We start from the raw sequence: 27750 nt of genomic DNA, 5'->3' as shown, positions 1-27750 counted from the left end.
TTAACAACAGAGCTGAGATTGTCTTCTTTAAAATGATAGAACAGCCTGTATGGGTGCCAACAAAGGGCAGTGTGTGATAAGGTAAGGGTCTGTGATCACTGGAAGAAGACAGGTTAGACTGGAGTATGTGAATCTGTAAATTCTCTAACCCTAGGGGGTTATTTCATGCTAATGTGATCTGAAAACTGATGGATTACTTTCAGTTTTACCATGTGAGAATAAGGCCACCACCACAATTTTGAGTCAAATTTGAAACCGACTTTGATTAAAATCTGGCCAGTATGATGGACTCTGGCCAGCTACATTCCTGGGTTCCCAGAAAATGGCAACGACTCACATTTTGCAGAGGCTTTAAAAGACAAACCCATAAGGCCATCATATTTTCTACTAGGTCCAATCAAGGACAACTATATATCCTGAAGAATTTTCTGCTTCTGTATCTCCCACCTACATTTGATCAAACACATCTGGTGCAGTTGGCTCAAACAAATTTGTTTAGAGGATCAAAAAAACATGGCTTATTATCTTCTATACACAATAGCCTTCAGCACTTCAGGAAGTAATTGTCCTTCTGCAAAGGGCTTTGCAAATGTCTGTAAAGGTTGGAGACATTTTTGTTTTATGGATCTCTTAAAACAGTAATTAAAACTTAAAACATAACTTTGGCTCTCACAGTGCATGAAACATCTACTTCCATGATAAAATATGGCCACTCCCATTAACCTGTAAATGATAGGTGAAATTACCAAATAAGACTATGGAATAAATATTATTTTGCAAAATACTATAATACTTTTTAGATTACAATTAGCTTATAAGATATATGCCTAGGAGGCTTATCAGACACCTCGTGATTAGGATAGGTTATGTTTTTAAAATCTAACCTTTATTATTGAACTTCATCTCTCCTGTTTTATGCATAGTTTTAGACATGTAAAGTGGATGGAAAAGGAGTTGTGTCCTTTGAAAGAGTTATAACCCAGTGAGGGGTTAGAAAGTAACTCGAGTCTCTGCATCCTGCAATTCATATTTGCTTTGCAGATTAAATAAGGTAAAAAGTGTGTGTTGTAATTTCACCTGCAGGCAGGACAGCATGACTTAATAATAAAACAAATGCTCTACGAATTTTCCTAAGTATCTTCATCAAAGTACGATTTCCCTTCATAGTACTCATGCTCACAATTAACACATTAATACTTGTATTTATTTTGTGTGTTCATGCATATGTTTGTGTAGGAACAAATCTGTGGCAGGACCCACATGTGAAGGTTAAAAGACTATGTGCAGGAGTCAGTTCTCTCCTTCCATATTGTGGGTGCCAGGGATGGTGCTCAGATCCTGAGACTTGGTAGCAAGCCTTTCAGATTCATATGTCTAAGCACATCCTGTGACAATCCCATATTATCTAAAAGCCTTTTGTACTGTACTTGAAAGAAGCTGAAACAGTACCTGGCAAATGACTGACTGACTCTTTTGCCTTGGTTGTTGCTCCTTCTGTCTTGCCTGTTTTAGGGAGAAAATAGACCTGCCAGAATCTTCTAAGGCATATCCACTAAACTGAGAGAAAATGACATCCTCACATAATGCCAGAGGAGGGAAAAGTACCTCAGAGCCTTTTTGCACAATTAGAGATAATTCTACCTAAGTGGAAGAAGGTGAGGGTAAAAGAGAGTGTTCAGTGGGTCATCTCTCCATGAAGTGTTTAATGCTGGGGCATTTGGGATGTCCATGCTGTGCTCTAAGCTGTTATTCATTCCCAAGCTTACCCACTTATTTATTATAAACATTTAAAGCCGAAACCTTCACAAAAGGCCAAGATTAACAGCGAATGCATTACACACACACACACACACACACACACACACACACACACACACACACACACCCCTTAATGGGGTTTCTGTACCATGAAATGGACTGTCAGTAGAATTGTCTAAAAGGATCTTTGTGTCTCTGTGAAAGGCATTTGAACAGGAAGATCCTTGTTGTAGAAGTGTGTCCTTATTTGACTTTTCTGCTCCCATTTTACTATCATTCCTTAAGTACCTGTTGTATACTTGATATCTATACCCTCAAAGAGTTTGTGGTCATGGTCTAATGAGATAAACATAAGCCAATGAGTCTATAGTGTAGGATGCAATGAAAGTTTTGAAAGAAGGGTGATGTCTTTGTCCTGGATACCCTTAACAGGTTTTGACTTGTCTAGCTAGAGAGATGAGAGGATTAACAAGAGCAACATAATCAATAAACAAATCCCCCAGGTGGTTTAATATTTGCCATGCACTTGGCATGGGGTGGTGTTTTGGTTTTTCAAAACCTACTTTTAATAAAGGTTCTTAAATGCTTTAACCTCCCTTCTAGCCGAATGTCCACCAGAGATAGTGGAAAAGAAAGCTTATTAGAATATGAGGGGCAGTGAACTTATTTAGAAATTGTTCTTTGGGGGCAAATCCAATCTGTGTTGTCAGGAAATCAGCAGTATATTTCATAGGAATCAGCAGCGGCAGCTTGATCCACTAGCAAATACTTCACAAATATACCAGCAGTCCAGTTCAAATGTCAGGAAAGCAAACACGAATCAGCATCTGTGGCATGACCCAGCAGAAACTGCCAGGCCACCACTGAATTGGCATAAGTCAGTGGGAGTAACCAGGACCAGTAAGGATGCCAGGATCCTCTCTCAATGAAGAGAAGATCAGCAAAGAATCAAGACCAAGGAAGCGTTGCAAAGCTAGCTATGCAAGCCCCACCACTGTCCATTGAGTACTATTTATACTCCCTACAAACATCATGTGTCTTTCCATGGTGTTGCCTCAGCAAATTGCCATGTGAGTCTTTCTAAGCAAACGTCCACATGAGCCTGTATCAGCTGACATCACTCTGCCAATTGGCCCAAGTCTGAAGAAGTGGCAAGAAAGTGCCAGGAGACCATGAGAAGATTTTTGGTGTTTCTTTCTATGAAGTCATGACAAATAATGACCGTTAAGAAATGGCAAGTCATACTACTACCATCCAGAGTATTCTACCATATGTTGGGTTCTTCTTAACATTATGCATCCTTTCACCTGTGTCTGCTTCAGCAAAACGTTCTTTGATCTAACTGACTTTTCAAGGAAACCAGAAGTTTCCACTTCAGTTGGGCATGCATTGATGACGAACAATGACATCAAAAACTGAGAGCGTTTAAGAATTTTTCTCTAATCAGCTTTGTGTTTTCCTGGTACTGAAAAAAGAAAGGTTAGCGTTTGACTATATCCATGTTTGTATGCCTTTGAATGCTCACAAAGCAAATATAGCACAGGTTGAATGGACCCCCAGTCAACTGGATTGGGTAGTGTCAGGAAGCAGGTTTTCTATTCTAAGGAAACCAACTAACAACAGAAGCGAACATGGACTTGCTGGAAGTAGGCATGTGGATCACAGACCTGCTCAGGCAACTAAGCCACAGCAATACTGCAATGTTATGAGAAGCAGATCTATTAGCAAGAGACTCTGTGGCCATTGAAGGTGGGATTTCTCACCAAGTGAATATTCTTTTGATGCCTACTGCAATGTGCTCAATGTAGAACTAATCTATGGATGTTTTTTTAACACTTCAGATGTCCTAAAGTGTGACAATGCACTGCTGAGCTAAACAAGATGGCCCAGATGTGCAGAATTTTAGACTTTGTCTTAATTCAGGACAAACTCCCAGGAGACATAGCGTTCTTCTTTTTCATTGTATGTGTGTCACTGAAAAGAAGGGAACTGTTAAACAAAATGGTTAAAGATAAAGTGTCAATCATAATGAAATAATCAACCAATCTTCTTTATTATAGGATAAATTTCTAGTTGTGTATGTGTGTCTAGCAATAGGGTTTTGAATGTAATGTTTTTTCTTATAGTATTTCCCCCCCCTCTTTCAATGTTGGGAATCATGTTGTATGAAAGAAGAGAAGGTTAGCACTCCCCTTGACAAGGATGGAAGGAGGCCCTTGAGCCTAACAACACGCATACGGTTGATGTTGGGGATCAAACCTTGCGGATGCTAGACCAGTGTTCTGAACTACAACCCCACCCTTCCCACTGTAATTGTGAAAGACTATATACAAAAAGGTACTGAGATATGAGCAAGATGTTTTAAATATTCAGAGTGAAGTAAGAAGAGGTGCATAAATGAACAAACACAACAATGTTCAGGCAGTGCCTGGATGTGGCCCAGGCTGGCTCTCACACGGATCACTTATCTTTGACCTTCAGGCTATACAGAACATTTCTAAGGCAGAAGCAGTTTTGACCTTGGAGGAAGTGCTTGGGAAATATTAACAGAGATCAGATTTGCTTCAGCAAAAAGATATCTTTTTCTTTTTTTCTTTCGTCTTGCGTTTGATATCCTTTGACACTTGTAACATTCAGGATTCTTGTCTCCTGGGGCTCTGGCTCTGAACTGCCTATCCAGTAGAACATGAAAAAGTAAAATGCTTCCAATTTTTAAGGACTATGGATTTTAAGGAGTCATTAGTAAAGCAGAGACAGTGGTTTTGAAGATGTAAGTGTAAGAAAAGCTTTCCTCCACAGGAGTGGCAAGTAGGACCTCAGTGGGAAGGTCTTCCCACAACACCAAGGGGGAAGTAAAAAAGCAAAGAATCAAAAGAAGCAAAGATCACTGAAGAGGGACTAGACTGAAGCTCATTCTCTCTCCACGACTCTCCACAGTAAAGTCTTTCTATATAACACAAAGTAAAGTCTTTAGGGATGGGGAGACCATGGCTTCTCATTTGTCCATTGTGAAATTGGACCTACTTAATTATTCTCCACCTTTACCACAGAAGTTCCTGAAGAAAAAGAAGACAATATCTGTTCTCTGCTTAAACTGCAACAAGGAGAACTCTGCTTTACAGACTGTACACATAGAAAATTTGTGAACAGATAACTTACTTTCAAATAAATGATTGTGGTTTTATGATTGTGTTGAACAAATAATTGTTCTTTCTTATTATACTTCAAAATGGTATATTTTAGTGAACATTTTACTTTTGATAATTATAAAAAATAATCATATATATTTCAAAGTAGAGAAATTTGTGATAGAATAACAAATGCATTTTATCTTTCAAAAAGAATATATTAGTTCTTTCACTCTGCTTTTGTAGTCATTATAGGAATTTTTATGTAGCTACCATTAACTACAACTATTAATAATTGCTTCTAGCTAATGTTTTAAAACAGGATAAACGTACTGAACTCATGGAAGTCATTAGCACAGTTAAAAGAAATGATTTTAGGAATGAGCCTATAGGAAAAACCCCACTTTGATCCCGTGGTTATTCTGAATTTTTTTCCATATGCAAATTTCCTGGACTGCTGCTTGCAAAGGAGTTTGGGGACTGGCATTTTCAGCATTTAGAACTCTTTCCTGGGTATTTCCTATATTTGTGTTTCCTCTGATCAGAGGTTGTCCCCACAGGCTCATAACTGACTTACTGACACGCTTCAAGTCTAAGCACAGAAATTATTTCTGGGACTTGATAAATGGCTGAGTGATTGGGAATTTTTGCTGCTCTTGCAAAGTACTCAGCTACAGTTCCCAACACGCACATCAGGTGATTCACAACCTGTAGCTCCAAGGAATACAGTGCTCTCTTCTGGACTCTGGGCATTTTCACTCACAGACAAAAATACATAACTAAAATATTAAAATTAAAACAAATATTTCTTAATAAGCTTACTTATAAACCTGACCATCGAAACATGCTAACTCTCTTTGTGATAGTTCTGGTAATCCATAATTAGTTTCTTGCACCCTCTCTTCTACTAGAATTAAAATTCCACACTGGTTGTGTGTTTTTTTATGACAATATCAGTAGTACCTAGCACTTTTAAACTTTTACAGTTTTGATGAACATTGTTACATTGTCTGGTGACACATGTTTTATACTCAGTTTATTCCCAATTTCCAACATCTTTACACCAAACTTTTTTCTCTGTATCTTTGGCAATTTTCCCAGGAAATGTGACAAGGGAGGAGTTCCCAGATGAATAAGCATGGGCTCTCTTTTTTCCTGAAATTCCAACCTGCCTCCTAAGAACATTGCTCTTCTTGACTTTCCTGCCTGGGGTTTGTGAGAACTCTAACCTTATCATTTCACTATGAAGACTACAACTTTCATGTTTAAGCCTGTGATTTTCCCATGGACACTTAAAAGTTATTTTTTCTCTAAAATATTTACCAACTTTATATGTAAACTTGGCTATAGTTTTTGTTTTTTAATTTTTTTTAAATCTTGTTGGAAGAGAGAATGCACCAAGCAAGGCAGATCTAAGTGGGATCTAAATTTTTAGAGAAAACTCCCCATATCGTTCCTGAAATTAGTCTGCAAAGCAGATGAGACCCTTTCCTTCTCTTCCTGGATTTGAAGATGTAAAGTCCTACAAACCTTACAGACACAAGGAAGTGAGGGCAGAGCCTTAGCCAGGAAGCACTCTCTGTCTGAACCTCCTTGTGAGAATGTAGCCAGGTGCCACCACTGAGCAAAGCACCCAGCTATGTTGTGCTGAGTCTTTTGACTCATAGAACTGGGATATACGCAATGGAAGCCATTTTAAGCATCTGCACTTCTGTGGATTAGTTAGTAATGCTGAGGTAGAAAGTGAAATCAAGCTGTCCCCTTGGCCTGTGTGGTGGGAAAAGGGATTCCTTCTCTCAGTCGTGCCCAAAGAGTAATCCTTTCTCAGCGGGCCGTTCATTGTCTTTCTAATTTACACTATATTCATCCTGAAGAACTTCTGTGGTAAAGGGTTACCCATCTCTTTGTAATTTTTGGACATTATTTATTATCAATATATATATGTATATTTTTTAATCAAATCCATCCCGTATCCCCTTCCCTCCAATTTCTTCAATATTCCCACACCACTTTTCCAAATTTTGCTATTCTTTTTTAATTTTAAAATTGTTTAAAAAGGAACTGTTGAATCCATTAAGTGCTGGCATGCTCATGAATGCACGCACATGTGCACACACCCGAGAAAACACACACACACACACACACACACACACACACACACACACACACACACACACAGAGTGTGCGGCCACCTCCTGGATCACGAGAAACCTCTCAGAGCTCTCCTTGCTCCCCCAGTAGTATGGATTGCAGCTGTATCTTCAGATGGCTCTGGGATTCATTAGTTTCTCCCGGTTTTGAGGGCTAGTTTGGTGATGTAAACATCGTGTGGATGTAGTAACAGCTGCACTGAGTTCATTTGTGCAAATACAGTTTTGCTGTGGACATCTACTCCCTCTGGTTATGACAATAGATTTGCTCCCACTTCTTTTATGATCCCTGAGCTTTAGGGGAAAGGTGCTATGATATAAATGTTCCATTCAGAGCTGAATTATGTAAATTCACTTATTTTCTACTTATTGACCAATTAATATAGAGTCTATATATTAATTACCATATAGTGCAAATGAAAGAATCTCTAATGGGCACTGAGAGATTCACTAATCTATGAGTATAATGATGAGAATTTAGGGGGCAGTTTACAGCTGTGATTCCCTGTAGAAGTTAAACCTGGTTCTTCCTCACAGCCCAGTGCTCCCAGAAACAAGACTCAGACTCAAAATATATTTAAAAATACCTGAACCATATATCTAGGCTCTACTCTGACTAGATCAAAACTTAGATGACCCAATTATTTTAATATACATTCTGCCAACTATCTCATTACTTATGCTCAGGTAACATATGTCCACCATGGCTCCTCACATCTTCCCTGTGAATCTCCTGCCTGAATTCTCTCTGCTTCCCGGATGCCCCACCTCTATTCCTGCCTAAGCCATAGGCCATAGCCTTTTTAATTGAGAGGTGATGTATCCATACAGTACACAAGATTCTCTCTCTACTGTTATCTTCTAGGATCTAGGACCTAGACAAACATTCTTTCCTCAGCTGATGGTATGGATTATGAATTCTGTCATGTGGACCATGCTTTAAATCAACACAGAGAGTGGCTGATTGCTTTCATAATATTCAGTGCACTTTTAAATCTTAGGATGCTGAAAAAAATATAAAAGGATCTATTAAAGTAACATAGCAGTAAAAAGAATCCTAATGGCATTCTGCTATACACAGATCACTAATGCTTCACTGATCCTCATCTGAGAAGCTCCTTTATATAATAAATGGGATCTAAACACTGAAACCTACAAGTGGACAATGTGCAGGGAGAGAGACCTGGAACATTCAGTACTAAATGAGATGTCTTCATCAAAACCTTCTCCTCAAGGCTCAGGGAGCTCTGTGGAAGAAGAGCCACAGGGGATGAATGACCTAGGAAACAGTCTGTCAGACACAGCAGGGCCGATACACATGAGAACTCAGTCTGTGGCACTCACACAAGCCTGCACTGGTGTAAGTCACGTGGAAACCCAGATCTGAGGGGCGAAAGTAGACATCTGGTCCATTATCTAACCAAACAGTTATTTGCAATTCAAACCTAGTAACAAAGGGCAAGTTATTTTTCTTCAATGCTCTGTCACTAGGTATATTGACTAAACTCCAGTGAGGCCTCATGCACAGGAATGAGAAAACAAACTCAATGTGGTTTGGTTGTTTTTTTTTTTTTTTTTTTTGGTGGGCTTTTGTTTTATTATGCTTTGTTTTGCCATTTTAATTTGTTCGTATACTTTTAAAGAGAGTGCATGAATGTGGAATAAGATGGGCAAGAAGGTGGTGAGGATATAGGAAGAGTGGATAGGGAAAACATGTTTAAAATATATTATATAAAATTAAAAATAAAAATGCAGGACATTTGAAATAATATACCCTTTGGTTAATAATAGTGTGCATTCTTGTGAATCTTTCATTTCCTATGATCTCACCTCTCCCCTCACTTTTCTCAAATGAGTCAATTGATTTCCAAACTCATTTTTTAAAAATTTTTATTAGATATATTTCTTTACTTACATTTCAAATGTTATTCCCCTTCCTGGTTTCCTGTCCATAAGCACCCATCCCTTTCCGTCCCCCTCCCCCATATGGGTATTCCCCCATATATCCCCCTTACTGCCCCTTACATTCCCCTGCCCTGGGGGTCCAGCCTTGGCAGGACCAAGAGCTTCCCCTTCCACTGGTGCTCCAACAAGGCTATTCTCTGCTACACATGCCGTTGGAGCCCTGGGTCAGTCCGTGTATAGTCTTTGGGTAGTGGTTTAGTCCTTGGAAGCTCTGGTTGGTTGGCATTGTTGTTCTTATGGGGCTGCAAGCTCCTTCAACTCTTTCGATACTTCCTCTAATTCCCTCTAAGGGGGTCCTGTTCTCAGTTCAGTGGTTTTCTGCTAGCATTGACCTCTATATTGGACCTGCTCTGGATATGTCTCTCAGGAGAGATCTATATCCGGTCCCTTTCAGCATGCATTTTTTTAGCTTCATCAATCTTATCTAGTTTTGGTAGCTGTATATATATGGGTCACATGTGAGGCAGGCTCTGAATGGCCTTTCCTTGAGTCGCTGCTCTAAACTTTGCTTCCATATCTCCTCCTATGAATATTTTTTCCCCTTTTAAGAAGGCGTAGGAGCATCCACATCTTTCTTCTTGAGCTTCCTGTGGTCTGTGGATTGCATCTTGGGTAATTCGAGCTTTTTGGCTAATATCAACTTATCAATGAGTGCATACCAAGTATGTTTTTCTGTGATTGAGTAACTTTACTCAGGATGATATTTTCTAGTTCCATCCATTTGCCTATGAATTTCATGAACTCATTGTTTTTGATAGCTGAATAGTACTCTATTGTGTAGATGTACCATATATTTTGAATCCATTCCTCTGTTGAATGACATCTGGGTTCTTTCCTGCTTCTGGCTATTATAAATAAGGCTGCTATGAACATAGTGGAGGATGTGTCTTTGTCATATGTTGCAACATCTTTGGGGTATATGCCCAGGAGAGGAATAGCTGGGTCCTCAGGTAATGGAATGTCCAATTTTCTGAGGAACCTCTGGACTGATTTCCAGAGTGATTGTACCAGTTTGCAATTCCACCAACAGTGGAGGAGTGTTCCTTTTTCTCCACATCCTTGCCAACATCTGCTGTCACCTGAGTTTTTTATCTTAGCCATTCTGACTGGTGTGAAGTGGAATCTCAGTGTTGCTTTGATTTGCATTTCCCTGATGACTAAGGATGTTGAACATTTCTTTAGGTGCTTTTTGACCATTCAATAATTCTCAGCCGAGAATATTTTGTTGAGCTCTGTACCCCATTTTAATTGGGATATTTGGCTCTCTGGAGACTAACTTCTTGAGTTCTTTGTATAATTTGGATATTAGACCTCTATCAGATATAGGATTGGTAAAGATCTTTTCCCAGTCTTTTGTTGCCAATTTGTTCTAATGAGAATGTCTTTTGCCTTACAGAAGCTTTGCAGTTTTATGAGGTCCCATTTGTCAATTCTTGATCTTAGAGCATAAGCCATTGGTGTTTTGTTCAGAAAATTTCCCCCAGTGCCCATGTATTCCCTACTCTTCCCAACTTTTTCTTCTATTAGTTTAAGTGTATCTGGTTTGATGTAGAGGTCCTTGATCCACTTGGACTTATGCTTTGTACATGGTGATAAAAATGGATCAATTTGCATTCTTCTACATGCTGACCACCAGTTGAACCAGCACCATTTGTTGGAAATACTATCTTTCTTCCATTGGATGGTTTTAGCTCCTTTGTCAAAGATCAAGTGATCATAGGTGCATGGGTTAATTTCTGGGTCTTCAATTCTGTTCCACTGATCTATTTGCCTGTCTTTGTATCAATACCATACAGTTTTTATGACTATTGCTCTGTAATACTGCTTGAAGTCAGGGATGGTGATTCTCCCAGAAGTTCTTTTATTGTTGAGGATAGTTTTAGCTATTCTGGGTTTTTTGTTATCCAAAATTAATTTGCAAATTGCTTTTTCTATCTCTATAAAGAATTGAGTAGGAATTTTGATGGGGATTGCACTGAATCTGTAGATTGCATTTGGCGAAATGGCCATCTTTACTATATTAATCCTGCCACTCTATAAGCATGGAAGATATTTCAATCTTCTGAGATCTTCCTCAATTTCTTTCTTCAGAAGCTTGAATTTCTTATCATAAAGATCTTTCACTTGCTTGTTAAAGTCACACCAAGATATTTTATATTATTTGGGACTATTTTGAAGTTGTCATTTCTCTAATTTCTTTCTCAGCCTGTTTATCCTTTGTGTAGAGGAAGGCTACTGATTTGTTTGAGTTAATTTTATACCCTGACACTTTGCTGGAGTTGTTTATCACGTTAAGTAGTTCTCTGGCAGAACTTTTGGAGTCACTTAAGTACACTATGATATCATCTACAAATAGTGATATTTGATTTCTTCCCTTCCAATTTGTATCCCTTTGACCTCCTTTCGTTGTCTGATTGCTCTGGCTAGGACTTTGAGTACTATATTGAATAAGTAGGGAGAGAGTGGGCAGCCTTGTCTAGTCCCTGATTTTAGTGGGATTGCTTCAAGTTTCTCTCCATTTAGTTTGATGTTGGCTAATGGTTTGCTGTATATTGCTTTTACTATGTTTAGATATGGGCCTTGAATTCCTGATCTTTCCAGAACTTTTATCATGAAGGGGTGTTGAATTTTGTCAAATGCTTTTCAGCATCTAATGAAATGATCATGTGGTTCTTATCTTTGAGTTTGTTTATATAGTGAGTTACATTGATGGATTTTCATATATTAAAGCATCCCTGCATCCCTGGGATGAAGCCTACTTGATCATGATGGATCAAGATTTTGATGTGTTCTTGGATTTGGTTTGCAAGTATTTTGTAGAGTATTTTTGCATCAATATTCATAAGGGAAATTGGTCTGAAGTTCTCTTTCTTTGTTGGGTCTTTGTGTGGTTTCAGTATAAGAGTAATTGTGGCTTCATGGAAGGAATTTGGTAGTGCTCTGTTTCTATTTTTTGGAATAGTTTGGACAGAATTAGTATGAGCAAAGAATCAACAAAGTAAGGAGCTGGTTCGTTGAGAAAATCAAAGACTAACCAAAGGGCACCGAGAGTGTGTCCAAATTAACAAAATCAGAACTGAAAAGGTAGACATAACAACAGAATCTGAAGAAATTAAAAAAATCATCAGATCCTACTACAAAAGCCTATATTCAACAAAAATGGAACATCTGGAGGAAATGGACAATTTTCTAGACAGATACCAGGTATCAGTGTTAAATCAGGAACAAATAAACCATCTAAACAACCCCATAACTCCTAAAGAAATAGAAGCAATTATTAAAAGTCTCCCAACCAGGGTTGGGGATTTAGCTCAGTGGTAGAGCACTTGCCTAGGAAGCGCAAGGCCCTGGGTTCGCTCTCCAGATCTGAAAAAAAAGAACAACAACAACAAAAAAAAAGTCTCCCAACCAAAAAGAGCCCAGGACCAGATGGGTTGGTGCAGAATTCTATCAGGCCTGGAACCATTCTTTACTTGACCACTACTTGCTTGTTAGCTTGTCCTTTCCGTTCTTTCCCTTTCAGGGCACTCATTTCATCTCCCATTCCTGTATCTTCCCCATTTAACTCAGTGCCTAAGTAACTGCTTCATGTTTCTCTGAAGAGAAAATACTTAAAAACTTTCCATGTTCTGTTTTCTAAGTTCCAAAATGTGAAAAAAAAATGGGGTTTGTGTTCTTCTTTTGTGGGGTTCAGGTTTGTTTTCCTTGAGAGGTGAATACATGAAGCATTTGGTGTTTCATTATTGTGTACAGATCACATATAATTGCCTCATCCAAAGTGAATGATTGTGGGGCTAGTTATTGTAGGCTGTGAGTGAGCCCGAAAGCCCCTCCTGGGCAATGAACAATGCTTTGTTTTGAGCATCAAAAAATTTTAGGTTCTTGGCAATGGACCTCTTCTCTTCTCTGCTGTAGTACACATAACTACTCATCTATGAAGACCTGCCTTCAAACAGATCTCTGGACCAGGGCATCAAACAGATTCCAACATCTGTGCCTCTCCAAAACTTGGATTCAGAATATACTACATGAGAACAGAGAGGAAAGATTGTTGATTTTTTCCTGTACCTGGGTGTGGCAATCGTTTAGTTTTCTGCCCATTTGTGTGTCAGGAAATACTTTTGTTTGTGCTGGTGAAATTGTTTTGTCTAAGATTTCTTTCATCAAAGCTCTTGCATTGTTTTACTTAATACACATTTAGTAAGTAATTATGATATCACAGGTAGTGTTCAGAAGGGAATGAATGGGTAAAGACACAAAGGAATTTCCTTCACTGTCTATAGCAAAGCTTTCCAGACTGCAAAGTGAGTTGAAGTGTTGGGAAGAGCTGTGAAGGTGAGGCTGCTGAGTTAAGTAGGTACCCAACTGTTTGAAACACAAGGTAGAAGCTCAGGGAACTTAATTAAAATATGTATATAGAGCACAGGAATTCTGTAAGCCTCTCAAGTAATTTTTGTGCATGCCGAAATTTGAGGATATTATGACCTGGTTTTAAAATAATAATGTCAATGGAATTATATAAAAAATTTCTTATAAGTTCTTGTGATTTATAAAGAACAAAATATCTTAAAAGTAGAAATGATAGTCTCCTAAAATTGTTTTTATATAATCAAAATTAGCAGGCAGAGTGTAATTAGAATCCCTCTGCCTTTACAATTCTCTTGTAAGTCTAAATCTTGTAATGTGGCCATTCATGATTATACTTCAAATTAATGAGGAACCATTGACCCTGTAAAATCAAGTTCTCAAATTGACCTACAGTAATGAGTTCTTAATAAGGATATATTACTCACGTCTGTAGTCATTATTTTGGGCTAATAATATTTCTAGGTTAAATTATGTTGGAAAACATCTTATATATAAAAAATAGTTATGATCTCAAAGCACAGTGTATTAATGAGTAGTGTAGAAATAATTGATTTTTTCTGCTACAACTAAGAAAGGTACATAAAAACACATATTGCACACATATAGCTATATAATATATATGCATTATATATGATTGATATGTATATCATCTTTAAATTTATAGTGTAAATTTAATTACATGAAATTAATGCTTTAACTTGGAACTCTTTTTCATTACTAATTACTTTGTGTGGTGAGAATCAAGGTGCTTCTAATGTCTAAAGATACTCTGTTTTCATGATGTGTTGTTTAATTAGAGACAAATGGTTTATACCTTAATTATTCCACCATATATGTTACCTTTGTACTAAATGAGGAGATGGTTTATTGTACATAAGCTTCATGGTTATATTCATTGCTTGATTGAAATGGAGGGACTTGGATTTGAAGATGTTCCAAATGTCAGCATCTGTTAAAATTATGTTAAATGTTATCATTAAAAATGCTGTGACTTAATCACCCAGGGCATATAAATTTCTCCCATGGAAAATAATCACTTCTGAAAGTGCGTGAACTTTTCCAGATCAACAAAGTGTTCTTTAATGGAGCACGTTTAATTATTATATTTTTATTTTAAAAATCATTTAGGAGTTGATTTGTTTTCTAAGGTCTTTTGTTTTCTTTTTATGTTGCCTTGTGTCATGAATTATATTGTCTTTTAAATTATTATCTATTTTTTATTTTATTTTTTGTACATTAATCATACAAATAATGGATTTATTATGATGTTGTCACACGTGCATATAATAACTTTGACTATATTCTCCCTTGTTACCCTCTTCTGGGAGATATTAACAATATTCAAAGTTTATGATGGCTCAGCCAGGTGTGATGGAATACAGCTTTAATCCTAGCACTTGAGTGTGGGCAGAGGCAGAGGCAGGCAGATCTCTGTGAGTTCCACTTCTCAGTGAGACCCAGTAGGAAAAAAATTATGCAAATAAAAACAATTGCATCACTAAGTAAATAACTCTACAATTACTGTGAAAGTTCCACTTTTATCTCCTTGCTCTTGTCAAAACCTACCCCATTTAATATGTAGGTTTTGACTCTCTTGCTATCTTTTTCAACACCTTATTTTATATATGAATTTAGATTATTTTGTTCCTGACCTAACCGCTGAGTAAATTTCCTGAGAAATGGAAGAATAAAGTATGATATATATACTCTGCTGCCTTTCCCAGGAGACATCCATTCTTCTCACTCCCCTGGGCTCCCAGGCCCTCAGGTTAGGGCTGTACCAAAAAGCACTTTAATATCGGCCACCAGAGGGCTCTCATAAGCCTTCCATCTAAGTATCAAACCACAAGTACTGCTAATAGAAAGTTCACCATGGAATGAGAAGTATTGTAATTTATACTACAGACCTTATGGGAGAGGGCAAAATTTCTAAAACCATTCTGCCCTTATGCAACAATGCTTTTAGTATGCAAGCTTAAAGTAATTAGATTGCGTGGATGAATTTTATTTTAGTTTCTGCAAGCTCTAAAGTTACTATACATAATGATTGCTTACACTCTACTTTAACTACTTACGCAAGTAAACGTGAATCTGCATTTATATTCTATAATTTGTAAACAAATGATGTGAAGTAGAACTGATTGCGGTTTTGAGTAATGTAGTTGTATTTATTTTTTTCAATCAGAGTAAAATGTAGGGAGAGTCCATCGCTATAATGCTAGCTGCTTTTCCAATTCAAAGCCTATCTGGGGGGAAGGACGTATGGCCCAGAACATCATAGAACAAGAGCGCCAAGTGTTCTTGTATGTGCATATTAGACACAAGAGGAGAGATACCACAAACTAATATCTACACAGAGATCGCCAGCGATTTTGCTTCTGTGGCTCTTCTCACTGATTCCGCATTGGCGAGTCAATGCAGCCTCCGTTTCAAGGAAAACTCTGGAGGCAGAAACTGCACTTGCCATTTGTCTTTTGAATGGATGAAATTTTGTCTAGTCTTGGCAACCCAGATACCTTCTGTAGTGTTTCATACACAGTGGGATCCTACCATGATGAAGAGATTAGGCATCACAGCAAAGGGAAATAAACATACATTTTTCAGAACGAACTTTGAAAACGAGATTTTTTAGGAACATTTAAAATCCAGGTGAATCTACTCCAATGAGTCATCAGATTGATCTCTGAGATGTGCTGTAAGCCATATTCAGTTATCACTGCAATTGAAGACGGTTGCTCTGCCTTTTCAAGTTGCCCTTTTCCCCTAAAATGTTACTATTTCTGAACTTAAATGTGCATCAAAAAGAGTAACTACATAGAGGTCCCTTTAACTAATTATACACCCACACCTAGATGTTGCCTTCCTGACTGTAAGATTGAAATATTGTATTATAGAAGAAAATAGAACAATCTGTCCTTTTTTATCTGTTACATTTTTCTGGTCTGAGAATTATTGATTGTGCTTTTCTTTAGAGAAAGAAAATACCATTAGAACAAATCCCGTGTATCTTGTGTCCATGGAAATAATTTTAAAGCACTATTTGAATTACGTTTTAAACTGGGGCTTCAAATGGTGTTTTTCCTGCAGGCTTCCTCCATTTCAAATCCTCTTCTAGCTCAGTGTTGCTTTCTGTTCATGAGAGAGTAGTGATTAAGAAGCACTCCAGTGTTTTGTTTTAAATTACCGTACTTGATGGAAACATGAATATAAAATTGTCAGACCGTGAAGTTTTATACTCAAATAGCATTAATTCATCCGTGGTCACCTGGTAAAAGACCTAGTCTACCTGTCCCTGTGATTCACTGGGATTTTTTTGAAAATGTTCACCAAGAAATGTTTCAGTTTCTGTTCAAAGGAAATACAAAACATTCCTCATATCAACTAAGTACTTTTGAAAATGATACCTCATGTTGAGTTAAAAACATGCACAACAGCATTAAGCATTAAAGAAAAACAGTATTGCTAATGATCAGATATATACTACACCACAAGTTGCATTTTATTTTATGCTTCTCATCTGGGGATGAAGTTGTAGTTTGGCAGTTAAAAGTGCTTACTATTTTTGTAAAATCCAGAGTTGGGTTCCCAGAGTAAACATGTATACCCATAATCCTTTGCAACTACAGTTCCTGGGGCTCTGACACCCTCTTCTGGTCTCCATGCATGTACATACAGAAACACACACACACACACACACACACACACACATTCTGTTTGGTTGCAGATGATGCTCATCTGCTTGTGATCTTTAAGTCTAAGAGCAATGGCTCCATCCCAAGCTAATTAAATATGAATGGCTGGTTTGAACCAGACATCACTAGTTTTTTAAGCTTACCAGGTGATTAAGCTTACAGAGTGAGCCAAGTTCAAGAATCGTTGCCATAAAAAACATTATTGACAAATGGTATGCTAACCCTACATTTGGCATGTATAATGTACGCAAGTCTATCTGTGTACAAAGTATTATATGTTGGTACAGAGTGATTACTAGTTATGTGCTCTAATGCTTGAAAGGATTACTTTCCTTGATATCACAAGTTTCAAGAAATTGTAGAGTCTAATATTTTGGGTTCAGGTAGAGATAGGAGAAGGCTCTGTCTCAGGTCCCTATGTTTTATGTCAGCCGATTTTGCTAATGAACACATGGGATCCAAGGCAGGGTACTTCATACAGCTCTGCCCCTCTGCTGACCTGACCTGGAATAATTTTCATGCTGAATGTTTTCCTGTCTCTAGTCTTCTCTACTCTTGGGAAACATGGATACATAGTTGCTGCTCTGAGATATTAGTGTGGCCTTAGTATTTGGGGATGAATCTTTGACAGAGGATGTAGATCTGCAAAATCGATGCTTGATCTTGTTCGTTAGAAACTCTTCACATTCCCTTTGAGTTTTTAAAGAACCATGGAGTCCATGCCCTTGGTCTTGAATTCACCTTTCTTCAGCATGAGGTAGCTTGATTACATTATCACTAAAATGTATATTCATCTAAACTGCTCAGTTCCCAGTTCTTTTGCTGGGTAAGGCTAATTTGTTTCTGTCTTCCCCTGGTGCTTTTGTCATTTGTCTAAGCAGTATGAATCACACACAAAATTGTATCCATTGGCTCCACCTCCAATGTGCCACTTTAATCCTGTTAACATCTTTTTACCATTCTGAGCCTCTCCTTAATTATTTATTTGGATTAATCACTTCATTTTAATGAACACTTGAAGCCAATTTGAGGGGGAAGGAAAAACAGTTTATTGATTAGTACCAATACTCAATGTATCTTTCCAGTTTGTTTAACTTTAGGATTCCCAGGCTTTAAATAATGTTGCCCTAATTTACAAAGTCCAAGTCAAATAATGGTGATATTTTCATAGTTATTATGTGTTATATAATACACTTGATATAAGTATTGCTTATTAGCTTTTGACTTTTAATCTTTTCAAAAAATTTGTACTGAAGATTGAACTTAGAACCTTATATATATTAAGCAGGCATTATACCACCAAGCTACATCCGCAGCCCTAACATTGACTTTTGTAGACCAATACTCGTATAGGATTTCTGCTATTTCATTTCCATTATACAAATGGGAGAAGATCTTCAAATAACTTGCCCTAATTTATTTAGGGCATTTGTAATTTATTTGTAATCCACAGTTAAAATTTGCATGAAATACTTAACTACTATACCAAGTCATGTGAATTGAAAGTACTTATCAGTTCTCAATAGTTGAAACAGATAATTGGGAACACACTCTCTCTCTCTCTCTCTCTCTCTCTCTCTCTCTCTCTCTTCTCTCTCTCACTCATATATAGTGCAATACCCCATTGCCTAATGGGCATTAAATTGACAAAATAAAGTGAGTGTGATGCACTCAAAATAAATGTTTGGATTTATAAAGGAAAAGCAGAGGGAGCTGGAAACATTTTGGAAGTAAATGCTTGAGTGGGATATGAAAAGCAGTTTGCAGGTCTTCATACAAATGTTTTGACACCCGAGTTAGAGAGAAGGTGCTGTGCTAGTCTTACCATGTTCTAACCTGAGTCTGCTTGCTAGAGCTATGTTTGTATTTGTACAGAACAGAAGCCCGGGGAGCACTTGGGATGAAGACACAGCAAATAAATAATTGAAGCTTTAATTTTATTATATGAATTAATTTAAACTCAACTAGCAATACAGAAAAAAAAAACCAGTTGCTTTATTATATAATACAGAATGCCCTCCTCCAGGAATTAAAAGAATACACACAAAGTTTAGAATCAGAAACATGAAAGTTCAATTCCTGATAATATCAATCTGGGTAACACAACCGAATCATCTCTTTCTAAATGCAAAGGGTAAATAGTATCTGCTCCTTTATTTGGTAGTTTATTTTAGGATTGATGGGACATATGTGAGTAGGTACTTCTGGATATTTTTAGGATTAATGAGACAATCTGTGAGAAGCATCTAGCAGAGTACCTGCTTTAAGTGATGATCTGTTGATGAGGATAATGGTTATGATGATGGTGATGCTGATTTAGCAAATGGGATGCAAGGGAGACTTCATTTCCACATTAGTGTTGCATGTGCCCACCTCTGTCTACTCACTGCTATAGTAACACTTCAGACTGTTACTAAATCCACAAGTGGAGACCGCAGTCTGTGAACATGAGATAATTGCTTATGCATATGTGTGCCTGCATATGATCATTGTGGCCAGATCTTAAGTATTAAGCTTAGATTGCTAACAATATATTTTAAAAAAAAACAGAGAAAGGAGAATTTGTTAAATACTGCCCAGGATTTACACCTCAAAGCTCACTTTCTTTTTCTCTCTACTTCTTTTTATACCTACATTCTACATTAATGATACAAAAAACATAAATATAATAATTTCAGCACTGTATTGTGAAACTCCATTACAATACTTTCTTATTGAATAAGCCAATAACATGTCAGGTTTGGTGTTTGGTGCATATGAAAATTCCAGATGCAACTGTTGCCTTCTTTTTTTATACCCCTGTAGCAGCATTTCTAACAGAGCAACATTTGTTTTGTTTAACTGTGCAGTTGGAAAATTTCAGACCAAGTCCTTGAAATGGGTGCAATAGTAGTGAGTTATAGACAAACCCTGTGTTCTTTGTGAATAACAGTGGAAGAAATAATCCTGGCAGGAAACAGACCAACTACCCTATGGTTATCCGTCTTCCATTGTTGGGGTGATTCCATGGAAGCAAAAGTATCTAATCATGGGCTTAAAGGCTATACTGTTCCTTCCATCAAGAATGAAACAAGATCTGGAATATCACAAGTCTGTCTCGCAGAAACCAAGGGATTTATGAGGAATTATTTAGAAAGGAAAACACCCATGAGACGAGAGTGTAAGTGCTGCCCTGGAATGACCAAGCATGAAGAGTGAGAGCAGAGGCTTATGGGTACATTAAAAACCCATTATCCCTGGGGTATTTGAAGAAACAGAGTATGTAAAGGACAATGTGGGTTTCTAATAGGGCACTTGGGGAAAAGACCCTTGAGAAGGAAATGGCTGTGAGTGGTGAATGTATTGATAAAGGAGTTAACTCACTTCCTTCAGACAGGGAGGACAAGCCTTTTGTGGCCAATTTCTATCTTAAATCAACTTGTCACCAGAGATAGTATTTTCACAGGAATAAAAGGAGAGTGATTAAATGAAGCAATATTAAAGCCTGATAGAATGAGGTATCATGTGTTATATTTATAAACTTCAGGTAGACTCTGAATTACTTACAGTATTTTGAGTCAGTAATGGTAGAGTCTGGTTAGCTGGAGATAAAACTGTAAAGGTGTTTCTCATTTTTATCCACTTCTTAATTCTTCCATTCACTCATTCCAAAACATTATTCTAGGAAAAGAGGTAACAGCAAATACAGTTGTTAAGATCCTTTCCTCATCTGTAGCTTTCATTACAATTATGGCAGTCAATGAATTTAAAAGAATCAAGAGGTAATGTGTGTTATAGATGGTCACCAACAAAACATAAAGGTTACATGGTAAAGGGAATGTTGACTGTTGTTCTGAGGCGAGCTTCACTTTAAACTGGGGAGAAGGTGCCTGCAGATGCCACTGATCTTGCTTTTGTCATAGAAAACAAAACAAAGAACACTGGTGCTGGGGTGGAGGGAGGAGAGAGCAGATGAGATCAAGTTAGCACTGTGCAGGGTCTAAGAAGATAGTAGGGTTTCACAAAAGCCAGTCAGAGGACCTCACATCTTCTGAGGATAGAATCCAGAAATCTTTCTGTCAGCCCACAGGGACAAGTAGGGGCCTCTTTTCCAGACATTATTAATCTGTGATTAGTTCAAACACAATCCCCAAATCAAATACTGTATTTTACTCGTGGCAGTTACTCTTCCACACATGTTACCTTTCCTTCTAACATACAATGTGACTTAATGTCATTCCTCTGAGCTCTAGGGGCTTGAGTTAGAGGCTCTGGTGCCCTCTGACTTGGCTTGCAGATGGTACTTTCTGTGTCCTACCTGCTCACTTCTGTAGGATCTAAAAAGGACGAGAGCTCTATTGTCTTCCTTCTCTTTTCAGGACACCAGTTCTTTTAGATCAGAATCCCACCTGTGATCCCATTTAACATACTTTCCATGTTAAAATCTGTCTTCATATTGAGGGCATTTTTCCACATATTTATACTAGGTAGACTCAGTACAGTCCGTGGCAAAGTGTGATCAAAATTTGTAGCTGATAAAGACCTTGGAGACTTATTACTTTCCAGGAAGGAAATGGCATAGTAAGAGCAGGGTCTGGAAACAAAAAGAGGCAGAGGCAGTGGGGGAGGGTGGGGAAAGGGAGAAGAGAAAGAGTATTTATACTGTTTTAGCCATTTGCTTCCATTGTCCTCATTCTGGAGATTATAACCTCTGTACTCCAAAATGGACTCACAAAAGAGTCCGAGTTTAGCTGCAAGTAGTATCTGGATCCTTTTGTGAAGACCTGCATTTTATTATGATTTAAAATCAAACTGCAGCAGCTGCTTTGTGATAAGCAGGAAGATTTGTAGCAGAGGGACCAATCATCTGGGTTTTAGAGAATTCTGCAAATGATGATTCTCATCAGTAGGACATAGACAGAGGTATACTCAGTGAGCAATAGTTCTTGAATGTCTCTCCATGCTAGTGGCTACTGTGCCTTATTTGTGCAGTTGTGTAGGTGTGAGAGTCAAGAACAAACTGGGGTTCTTACACTCATGATGTCTGTATCCTATGAAAAGTCAGATTGCAGAAATCAGAACTTCAGACAAAGGGAGATTTATTTCTTATTGATGCAGGCGGGTAAATGGAAAAGAGAAGGAGCAACAAGGAATGATGGGAACTTGAGTTAGGAAAAGATAGTATCTCCAAAGGAGAAAAGTTTTGTTTATGTAGTTGCAGACTGAATTGTGCAGTAACGGCTATCTATGTGTGCATATCCGTCTAACCCAGCAGCTTTATCTCAGGCCATTCAGGGATGTTTACCCTCTGTGCAAACTTAATTCTCCCTCAATGGAAATGATTCTGTTCTCTTGCTTAACACACACCTGTCCTCTGAAACAAAACTCATAATATGTCTTAGGTCCCTTTCCTTGAAATAAATGCTTATTGTGAGGTCTAAGATTTCTTGAGGAGCTGACCTTACATTTCAGCTATCTGTCAATGCCCCTAAACTACCTATTTCTAAGAGATAAAGTCAAGCCTGGATGACAAGGTAGCATTTTCATTCTTCCCAAGACTTCTTCTCCTTTGCACAATAGATAAATCCTCTTTAAAAGAACCTCAGCTTGGTGTTGGCTCAGATGATGTCCTGAAGTGTAGCTTACCACCCACAGTATTGGAAGCCGAAACTGTTTTTGTTAAGTGAATATCGTATTAATGAGCTTTTTGTCTCTAGGTGACATACTGTGACTATACTACTGTGTACCTTTAGTGACAGTGAGCCTTCTACTCTGGACTCGCACTGATCCAACATTGCTTGTTTTCCATGTTAGAAAATCATATGCTTCCTATTAATGCAGGTGACCTCTAAAATGCCAAGCTAGGACTCTGCTTATTCACTAGTGGAGTATGTGTTAGAATGATTATTTTGTTCTCTTGACAATATTTGTCACCTGAGCATCGGACAGTTTCTTGAACGCTTGTAACTGTAAGAAGAAAATAACATCACGTGTTCATGTATTGCTTCATCATAATGATCCCAAATTGTGTCACAGAATCACTTTGTCACTTCCAGTGATTCAGGACCAGCTGGTAGGAAGGACGGGCTGCCCTTAGCAACTGCTGCGTGGACCACAATGATTCTTCTACCAGATTCGCTTGCTGCGCCTCAGACCAAGTCTGTTGTGGAGGGTAGAGCGTGATGGCTGTGAGGGCTATGGATGATGGCCAAATGAGTTGTTGCTCCCTGGTTCAGCGTGGGCGAAAGAGAGATGGTGGCAGAATCATTTTCACTGCTGCTAAGTGTGATTAATGTACACCTTCCTAATGAGATTAAGGGGGAAAACAGTTTTCAGCTTAAAACCAGCTCTCTTTCACACTGCAAGTTAAATGACCTGTCCTGCATAAGCTTTGGAGATAAGAACTATGTTCTGTGTTTGATGAAAATTCTTCCTACTAGGGTTATCCTTCAGAGTATAATTAATGTCATTGATATGTCTGTTTGTATATATTAGCGTCGCATTGCCCCATTAAGACTTACTTTATAAAAGGAAATAATTTACTTCTTTTGTGTGTATGTGTGTATTCATACACATGAATACATGTGTGTTTGTGGACATATGTGTATGTGTGAGGACCAGAGATTGACTTCTGGTGTCTTCTTCAATTACTCTCTGCCTTCTGTTTTTGAAATGGGTTTTTCTCTAAATTTTTAGCTTATATATTTGGCTAGACCAGCTGCTCAGTAAGTTTTAGGGGTCTACCTGTCCCTGCTCCCTCAGCACTAGGTTATAGGTGTATCACACTTTCTGGCTCTTATGTCATTGTTTGGGGTCCAATCTCAGTATTCATGTTTGTGTAGCGGATACTTACCAATGAAGCCATCTCTACACCATTTCAGTTCATTTTATTGATGAGAGATTTTTTTTCTGAAAGATTTATGAATGTGCAAGGAATTAAGATATAGGAAAATTTTTTAACAACGATTCTACTGAAAGAGAGCCAAAGGGCAAGGAATCCAGGCAGAATGCACAGAAATACAAGGATGATGTGTTGGTGATGACCAAACACAGCAGACACTGCAGACACCCTGTGAATAGTAATGCCCACTGATAGATAATTTATTTTGATGTGCATAGAAACATCCTTGTATTGACAAGGAACTTGAGTAATTGAAACTTGCAGAAAAATATTATTAAACAAATTTATTTTTAATAGCTACCACCACTCATACAAACTTACTTTGTCTCATTCTTCATTTCTGATTTGTTTTCTGTAGTACAATGTATGGGATCTAGGGACAGTTACCATGAGTACATAAGTCATCACTCTTTGGAGGGCCTAACACAAATGTCATGTGTTATTTACACCCCACATGAGTATTTAATGACTGTATTTCCTAAGAATTTCTTACCTCTTTACTGAAAACCTTATTCCATTACCAAGATTATACTTCAAATCTCACAAAACCATTTTTATTACCTAGAAAGGAAGTTAAGACTTCATTCTATTGTTCCTGTTTCAGATGCACTCTAAATCTAAGTAGGCATGCTTATACAAAGACACACATATATGTACCAATTGCTATTTTAGTTACTTATTTATATTTATTTTTAAATAAATGAGACATTTTAACATAAAATTTGAAAATCTCATTCATGGTGTGTTTAGTCTTCTGCCAACTTAAGACAAATTAGAGTTATCTGAAAAGAAGAAAATTCAACTGAGAAAATGCTATTATAAGACTTTCCAGTAGGCAAGTCTGTAGACATTTTCTTGCTCAATGGTTGATGTGGGAGGGTACAACTTATTGTTGGCAGTGACACTCCTGGGCAGGTAGTCGTGGCAGAAATGTAGTTGAATATGAGGCAGAGGAGCAAACCAGTTGGTAGTGTTTCTCCATGGTCTTTGCTTTAGTCCTTGTCTGCAGATTCCCGTCCTATTTGAATTCCTGCCTTGGCTTCCTTTCCTAATGAATTGTGGTTGGGACAAACTAACTCTCCCAGGCTGTTTTGGGTCTTGGCCTTACGTCACAGTAATAGATAGTGAAGTAAGACAAGTGGATACAATATATTTTGATCATATTCACTCACTCCTTCCCCTTTAAATCCCCCATAACTTGTGAATGAAACCCCAACTTGATGTTATGAAGAAAAATTATTTGTTTAGAAGGCAAAAGTAGCTGTAATCAGTGTTAATTTACTGTTATTTCTAATTTATTTGGCATTTTCCATTAAAACTGTAGTTGGCGTGTGCATACATGGCAGTATTCTCACGTGTAGCAATGAAGAACTACAGATGGAAGCATTGTTGGATGAGTACTTATGGTGCATATATATATATATACATACATACATACATAACATGATGGATACTTGCATATAGTCTGATATGTCTATCAATACATACATAATACTGCACTTAAGAATCAGGAATGATAAGCCACACTTTAGGCTCAGTTCTATGGGTGAGACTGTAAGAAAGACCTATGTTTCTATCCTCATTATGCTTCTAATCTGAATTAGAATAGAAAATTTATAAAAAATTAAATTAATTCTGAGAATATAGATGTCATAAGAAATTTTAAGAGAGAAATATGACTCTGGTAAGACAAACTCTTATGTCCTCCTTTTGTTCCTGTGTCATCTCGATCAGGTATCCAGAAACAAACTATATAAGATGTGGCAATCACATGTTTGAAATTATGCTGAAATTATTTTCTTTTGTTGTTATTGTCTTGCTATCCTATTGGAACTACTAGACAAGTTATAATAAATCTTAAAAAAAACTTTTAATGGTGTCCAAAGTCATTAAATTTAGCTTAAATGTGCAAACTGATTATAAATTGGTTCCATACAGAAAGCTTCAATACTACTCTATGTAATTAAAAGGTGACTTCAAAAGTTATCAGATAAAAGAAAATAAATGGTATTTGATATTTCTGCTCCTGTTCCCTGAACTAAAATTATCTTCTTGGTAGTTTGAAGTTTCTATTAATGTTTTTGATGATCATTAATATTCATTCACTTAATCAGTTGTTAAATACTTATCAAAGCATGCCTGCTCTTTATAGTTTAAATACTGTGCTGTTTCAAAGGAATGTTCTAGAAAAGATATGAGATGAAAATTAGTAACCGCTGTATTATGAGGTCAAGGTCAGTAGACAAACTTCTTAGCACAGGTATTGTTGGCTCTGGGAAATGGCCAAATATTCACTTCCTTGCCATGCTCAGAGTCTATACTAAGAAAAAGGTGTTTTCATAGTGCTTTTGAGTTTTTCCAAATATTATTTTATTTCAACTAAATAAAATATACATCTTAAATCATGTACACATTTTCATTTAAAGAATTAATTTTTTTCATGTTACAGGTAGCATTTGAGTTGTTTGAAGATATAATATTAAATAAGTGCATAAAAATACTTTCAAAGATTTTTTTCACTTAATTTATCTTTTGTGAATATGCAGTACATTATCTGACATGTAGTTTGTTCTTTGCAAGTCAAAAGAAAAAGGAAGTCCAGAAATATTTTGTTTAATAGGTACTTCAATAAATTTTAGAAGATTCAAAATATATCTTAACACATATCTTTGGAATTAGGTATCCATGTATGTAGGCAATGATTGCATATTACTGTTTCTTTCTACAATGAGAATTCCATAGGTCATAAGGAACAAGCCAACTCAAGGTTTGGTGACTAGTATCTCTATTGGCAATCTTTAATCCCTAGCACTTAAGTTAATAATGAGAAAAGAAAAACAGTTGAATAAAAGTCTTGTCTGAACATGGGCTTACAACATGAATGTAGCACATGAAAAATAAATTTGAATATTAACTTTGCAAACTTATGTTTTCTAAAACTCTGTTTTGATTTAGTAAAAGGACTAAGAAACATTGTGAACCAAAATGATAGCATTTCAGCAGCAATAGGAAAATTGTACTAATCGTGGAAACCTAGGAGCAATTGGTCTTCACTGTTAACATTATGTATTTTATTAAACATTTATTTAAGTGCATGCCATGTAACTGACCTAGGATTATTTGGAATAAAAAACAAAGAAACTCCAGTTGAATGCAAAACCAGCAACACGTAATTTGGTGTCATTTCCAAGTGGTCAGGTCTCAAAATCAATGTGTAGCTGACCTTAGCACACCACCACCATTACCATGTATTTTCTTATAGACATTTTGTCAGAGACACATTTCTAGATACAAGAATGCATTTTCTGAAAGTTGACTAGCACCAATATTTTTGTGTATTTTTAGTGCCAAAACTTTTGTAGTCAATTTCAAAATCTTGAAGCAGTGCAAGAATGGTGATTCTTTAACATTTGTCGGCCTGTCTCTGTCACGACTCTGCCACAATCTATCCCTCTATACAGATGCTGGTTTTCTTTCTTTTTTTTTTTAACACATGGAAGATCCAGCTTCATCTTTACTGGTGTCCAATATCGCTTTCAGGATGGTTCTAACAAAGTTGTTAATTTTTTTCCTTCCTCAAAAAAATTAAAATAATAAACCCCCAAACAACAACAACGACAATAACAACAACAGCAACAAAAATGCACCACTACCACCACCACCACCACCAACATAACAACAATGGCAACAAAACAATAAACAAACCTCAAAAACCAAAAACCAAAAAAGTCCTAAACCAAAACAACAAAACAAAGGTTCATTCAAGTAATAATTTCTTGTCAACCCTGGGACACCGCAGACTTTAAATT

At 37.2% G+C, this 27750-nt stretch overlaps 1 protein-coding gene and 1 non-coding gene across 2 annotated transcripts in view; both read left to right on the top strand.

Annotated features, from left to right (window-relative positions):
- Itgbl1 (integrin subunit beta like 1) overlaps nucleotides 1–27750 on the top strand; it is a 246366-nt gene that overhangs the window by 43542 nt on the left and 175074 nt on the right. The window lies entirely within an intron of this gene.
- Nucleotides 3917–4044, top strand: LOC116914156. The gene has a single exon (XR_004389706.1). It is a non-coding gene; the product is annotated as a U6atac minor spliceosomal RNA (small nuclear RNA).

This window comes from Rattus rattus, chromosome 12, assembly GCF_011064425.1.
Source record: "Rattus rattus isolate New Zealand chromosome 12, Rrattus_CSIRO_v1, whole genome shotgun sequence".
Taxonomy (NCBI): Eukaryota; Metazoa; Chordata; class Mammalia; order Rodentia; family Muridae; genus Rattus; species Rattus rattus.
This window is presented reverse-complemented; position numbering and strand designations above follow the sequence as displayed.